Source organism: Motacilla alba, chromosome 4A (assembly GCF_015832195.1).
Source record: "Motacilla alba alba isolate MOTALB_02 chromosome 4A, Motacilla_alba_V1.0_pri, whole genome shotgun sequence".
In the NCBI taxonomy this organism is placed as follows: domain Eukaryota; kingdom Metazoa; phylum Chordata; class Aves; order Passeriformes; family Motacillidae; genus Motacilla; species Motacilla alba.
The window spans coordinates 12,584,968-12,590,967 of record NC_052045.1 but is presented as its reverse complement, the minus strand read 5'-3'; the positions used below and the strand labels follow the sequence as shown (position 1 = coordinate 12,590,967).

Below are 6,000 nucleotides of genomic sequence, written 5' to 3'. Positions count from 1 at the left end.
AACACTGCTGCTTTGTAGCTCAAAAATGTGCTTTATGACATCAAAGAGGCTTGACACTATCACAAACCTCCTTCCCCTGAGAGCAGAGACCATCAGACCACAGAGAGTGCCCCGATCTCCCCCCTGTCCTGCAGACACACACAGCTGCTCCCTGGACAGGGCCAACAGGCCATTTTATGGACAATCTTCATTTCATTTAAATTTTACATTAATGATACCCCTGCCATTTGCATTACCAATTCTTTTACTTCCTTTAGCATAGTGTTTATTCTTATAGTTTACTCCTTTTATTATAGTGTTCATTGGGGTCCAGAGGGCATCCAGAAGCCTTGCGGTGTCTCATCACTCCATCAGCTTGATCCGCTTCACACCGGCCGCACATCCCTTTACTTCCCTTCCCTTTTTTCCCCGGTGATTCTTTGGGGACCGCTCTGCGGGGCGGGATCGGCGGCGGCCGCGGCCCCAATCGCCTCAGGGCGCCATTGAGCCCCGCCCGCCTCACGGCCTGAGGGGCCGCTCCCGCCCCGCCCCTCGGCAAGCCCCGCCCCAGGGGGTGGCCCGGGCCCGCCCCTCCAGGGTGCCCCGCCCCGTCCCCGCAGCCCCGCCCCTCGGCCGCAGCTCCCGGCAGCCCCCGCGGTGTGGGAGGGGCGCGGGCCCGTCACGTGAGCGCCGTGTTCGGGCCCGCGGCGGCGGCACGGGAGGTGTCGGTGAGTGCCGGTGCGGGGCTGCTGGGTGTCACCGGGGCCCGGGAGCGCCGGTGCGGGGCTGCTGGGTGTCACCGGGGCCCGGGAGCGCCGGTGCGGGGCTGCTGGGTGTCACCGGGGCCCGGGAGCGCCGGTGCGGGGCTGCTGGGTGTCACCGGGGCCCGGGAGCGCCGGTGCGGGGCTGCTGGGTGTCACCGGGGCCCGGGAGCGCCGGTGCGGGGCTGCTGGGTGTCACCGGGGCCCGGGAGCGCCGGTGCGGGGCTGCTGGGTGTCACCGGGGCCCGGGAGCGCCGGTGCGGGGCTGCTGGGTGTCACCGGGGCCCGGCAGTGCCGGTGCGGGGCTGCTGGGTGTCACTGGGGCCCGGCAGTGCCGGTGCGGGGCCGGTGCGGGTTGCTGTGCGTCGTTGGGGCCCGGCAGTGCCGGTTCGGGGTCCCGGCGTTGCCGGTGTGTGCGGGGCCCGCAGTGTCCGTGGCTCTGGGGGGTGCCGCTGGGGCCAGCGGCTGGCGGGGCTCGGTTGCCCAGGCTGTTCGTGGCCGCTCGGCTCCGGCTTCTCCCGATTCCCACCCCGATGTGCCGCATGCATCTGGGAGCGAGACGTTGCCGAAGTGTGGCTCAGCAGAGACGCGTCTGAAGTATAATTTTTACCTTTCCTGTTCAGTCCTCTCCGTGATGGGAAAGTATCCCCAGTGCTCTTGATTCGCTTTCAGGCCTTTAAGCCGCTGTAGTGTTCATTTCTGACTGGCTTAAATTTTGTTCTGAGGCATGTGACTTCTTTCAGTGTTCAAACTAAAAAGATGAAATCTTGCATTTCAGAGGAAACTTTTTAGTTGATTTAAAGCAAGAAATTATTTTTGAAGATAACGTCTTCTTGCTGGTTTTTGTGTTGTGGCAGTCAAAAGGCATGTTTTCTGCTTTGTGTGGTTGGTGGATTTTGTTTTGTTGGTGTGGGCTTTTTTCAGATAAGAAGGGTATCTTCTTATCTTAGCTTTTTTCACAGAAAACCCCATTTTTCTTAGTGCTATAAAAGCAGCATAGGCAAGCTCAAGTGTTTTAACAAGTGTTAGAACACTTTAACAAGTGTTAAAACTGTGAGAATGTTTTGTCGTGGGTCTGTAGGTTGGCTTGCCACAATAGGCACTTACAAAAACTGGATATTTAAAAAGTAGCTTGGCTCTATGGCACAGCTCCTTTTCTGGGGCAGGAATTGTGCTCATTGCTTGCTAGTGGCCATACATCTGTTTATCATTAGCCATATTCAAAGGACCAGGTATCTGATAGTACAGGAACAGTATGATGTAAAACCAGAACCTCCTCCTTGCTACAGTTTTCTTTTTAAAGTTAATTTGTATTTAGGTAGTTAAAAAGGTTAGGCTGTAAAGTTATTAACAGAGTCTTAACACAAGGAATTTCTGGCGCTGTTTGTGACTTCATTGTGTGGCAAGTGTCCCAGGAGATGAGCTATAGAGCTGATTTCAATAAAATGTATAATTCTCCCTTTTTGCACTGTTTATAATTCTATGCTTGGTCAGAAGGAAACTTGCAGAAAACACTCTCACTGAAGACATGGGCATGTGGCATCCTCAAGGCTGATCAAACCCTGTGCTGTTGTATTCCTGTATGTGCAGTTACAGAGCTAGTTACCAATAGTTAGTTTAGACTGCGTAACTGATTTAATGAGAAGTAACTGTAAAACTGTAGGTATTGTGTGAGTTGTTTCAAAGGACACAAAATACTAATTTCTTTAACAACTTGAATCAGGTGGAAATAAGTTTTTTGTTTCATGGTCTATTGCTTCTGACTTTTCATAGCTTTTCATGTGAAAGTCATTCCTAAATATGTTTGGGAAAAGAAACCAATTAACAACATTTTAAAACCAGTTCTTAAGAATTTTAGAAGATAAAGTTCTCAATTCCACCCACTTGATGCCAAACCTCCTGCCATAAGGTAGAACATAAAAAGAACTAGTGCTGTTTGTTTCCTTTCTCCAGATTGTTTTTGGTAGCTAGGATAGGTGTTTTTGATATTCTGGGATTTTGCTTCCTTTCTGAAGTTTTCAAAAGTAACATCCATTGAAATTTTCTGGCACTGCTAACAATGTCTTCCTACCTGTTCCATTCCTGTTAGGGGCCAGCTGCAGCACAAAAATCAAATGTTTTTGTAAAGCTGAAGGAATGAACACAAGTTTCCTCACATCTGACACTGAAGTGGGCAACTGAAATGACTGGTTGAATCTGGAGCCTTCTGAGCAAGACAGAACAAAAGTAAGTGCCTTTTAGTAGACTCTAGTACAGTTTTGTGTAAGGTAGAATGTGTTTTTCCCAACCTTATCTAAGTAACTCATGTGCAACGTTACTGCATCTAGTGAGTGGAAGGGCTGTACAGCAGAGACTAGGATGTCACTGGACCCATCAGTGTGGAAAGTATCCAAGTTTCTATGTCCAGCAAAGACCCTGCCTGTTGCTTGAAAGAGAGCACCTCCAGAAGTGTGGTGCTGCCCTGTGAATGACTGAGGCAGGGTAGTCCCAGTGTCTTCTTTCTTAGGGATGGAATCCAGCAGTGATTTGTAAATGACTTTGTCATAGTCCATGAAATCATAGTCCACTTAGTCTACTTTTTAAAGTAGAGACCAGCTCAGAATGGTACTTTCTGCTTGGCATTATGTGTATTCATGTGGTGGAAGATGGAACTGAGCAGCAGATGGCAGAGGATGAGTCTGTTGGGTTGTACATGTTCTTAAAGGAAGGTTGGGAGGAAAGTCCGAGTAGGGGGATGTAGTTAACACTACGTGTTTAACTGTTACAGTGCCATTTTTTAATACAGTGTATCATTGCATAACAGATACAATTTCCATTTCTCTTGTGGAATCATCACTTAAATCTTTAGCAACAGACCTACAGTGGCCTAAGGGGATGTCTTTCAAGAAGAATGAGCAGAGAGCAGCTGAAGGCTTTCTTAATAGGAAACTGGGAAGCTGTGTTTGCTGTCCCATAGGCTTTCCTGTCAACTGCATCAGCTTCTGACAATGTGGGAGGTATGCATTCCCTGCAGGGGATGGGAAGCAGTGAAAATAGACTGGGTGGGTTTAGAAAGCCACGGATCAGCCTTCAGGCATAGTTTTCTTACAGATGTAATGTTGATTCTAGAGGTAATCTGACAAATGCTTCCTTAAAAAACCCACTCACTTCTGTCATGCCACCTAATCTAGGTAGATTTAGCTGTTAGAGAGAAAACTGCTTCCTTTGATCCACTCACAGGACTGAACTTCCACTTTAGAACTCAGCTGCCAGGATGAATATTAAGAAGCAGTCCAGGAAAAAAGATAATGATGGCAAGGGAAAGGTAGTACACCTAGGACAAATACAAGATTAGTAGTAAGTGAGTACAAGTGGACAGAAATGATTGTTAGCATAGATTGCAAGGAATAGAACAAGTGCTGGTATACAGGCCTTAGAAAATAATTATATGCATTACTATTAAAGAAGGTGCTGCTTTTATTTGTAATGGTGATACAAAGCACAAAAATTATGTAACCATCAGATCCATGATGGCATATGTTCTATCACCTCTCTTTGTGAGAGGACTTGTAATTCTCTTGAAAGAAAGCTTGCCAGGATAAAAGCTAGGATATCACCCTAAGCTGTATTTTGAATATAATATGAAAGGAGTAAGCAATTGGGTTGATAATTAGAAAAAGTACCATTATAGGCATTTATGTTAGGTCTTGTTGAAAGTTGTGATTTACTTTGAAAATAGGGTGGGAGTTAAATTCCACATTAAGACAGTAAAACAAAAAACTTCAAATGCAGACAAGAGAAATATCAATCAAGACCGAATTGGGATTTTTTTTTACTTCCTCCAGCTATTCTTTATTCAATACCTGCCTTCCATGTACAGGCTACAAGAGGTTTTTCTTTTTAAGAACTTATTCATAGAAGTTCGTAGGATCTGGTGGCGCTGAGAAATTTTCTGCTGAACGTTCTGCCAAGCTTTTTCTTTTGCTGCCATTTGTAGATTTCCGTTGTCAGGATACCAGTTATTGTTAGTATGAGGTCTTCCTTCTGATATCTTGAAAACTCCCTACTATAGTGAGCTTGTAAAATCTGAGTGGGCAGGCAGCTGACACAGTTGTAATTGGTTTGGTGAATTAGCAGTCACTTGACTGTTGTGAATTTTGTTTGTTTGTATTTGTTTGTGTTGAGTCCTTTGGGGACAATGACTTGACCTGTCAAATGCAGGGCTCATTAGGGAACAAGAGAATGCTTTTTCTGGGAGAGGGAGCGTTTCTGGCTCTTCACAAACAAATTCAGCAGTCTGTGTTGAGTTGTGCAGCTGCTGTACAGTCTAGCAGAGAATTGGCAACAATTCTGGAGTGCATTGTTCTTAGGGATGGGAAGCCTGGTGTAGAATTGGTGCTGAGCAAACAGCTTCAGATTGAGAGAGTTTTTGTGATACTGGTTTTGTAGGATACATATTTTTTAATACAGTGATTATTGATGAATTTGATTTAACTGACTTGGAAACCTCAGTGCAGAAGGGCAGATAGATTCTGCATGGACAGTATTCCATTGAGGCTTGCACTGCTGGCTTGCTTTGTGTGTTCTGGTTATATCTTGATTTGATAAGGCTTTCAGAGAGACTTGAAAGCTTATATGGCTTCCCTGGAAAATGTAGATTTAGTAAGTACATGTGAATAGCGAGTGTTATTTAGACATGAAGGGAGAGGACCCACTAGTGGCATAATCCAGTCTCAGATCAGTGGAATCACGAGGATCCATTTGAAGAAAGTGAGGGCTATGACCTGCATTACTAAGAGGTTATGCTTTGAAGGATTTTAGACCCTGTAGAGGTGATGGTAAAGCAGAAATAGGAGATTCTGTGATCTACCAATTGAGATAAGAGAGCACAAACAACATCATTATGGTTAATGATCTTGGACTGGAATATCTCTCCTGTGAAGACAGGCTGAGAGTTGGGGATGTTCAGCCTGGAGAAGAGAAGGCTCCAGGAAGACCTTATAACACTTTCCAGTACCTAAAGGGAGTCTGAATGAAAGATGGGCACAAGATATTTATCGAGGCCTATTTTAATAGGACAAGGGTGATGATTTAATGTAAAAGAGGGTCAATTTAGGCTAGTTAAAGGAAAAAGCTTTTCAGGAGGATGGTGAAACACTGTCACAGGTTGCTCAGAGAGGATGCTTCATCCCTGGAAACATTTGAGGTGAGGCTGGACAGGGCTCTGAGCAACGTGATCTACCTAAAGCCCCTGCTCATTGCAGGGGGATTGGACCAGATG

At 46.2% G+C, this 6,000-nt stretch overlaps 1 protein-coding gene across 2 annotated transcripts in view; it reads left to right on the top strand.

Moving 5' to 3' along the window:
• Window positions 1-557: 557 nt before the first annotated feature.
• MTM1 (myotubularin 1) overlaps window positions 558-6,000 on the top strand; it is a 43,156-nt gene continuing 37,713 nt past the window's right edge. For both annotated transcript variants that reach the window (XM_038123120.1, XM_038123119.1), the window contains exons 1-2: window positions 558-707; window positions 2,830-2,966. The gene's annotated coding sequence lies outside the window, so the exon portion shown is untranslated. The remainder of the gene's footprint in view (window positions 708-2,829; window positions 2,967-6,000) is intronic.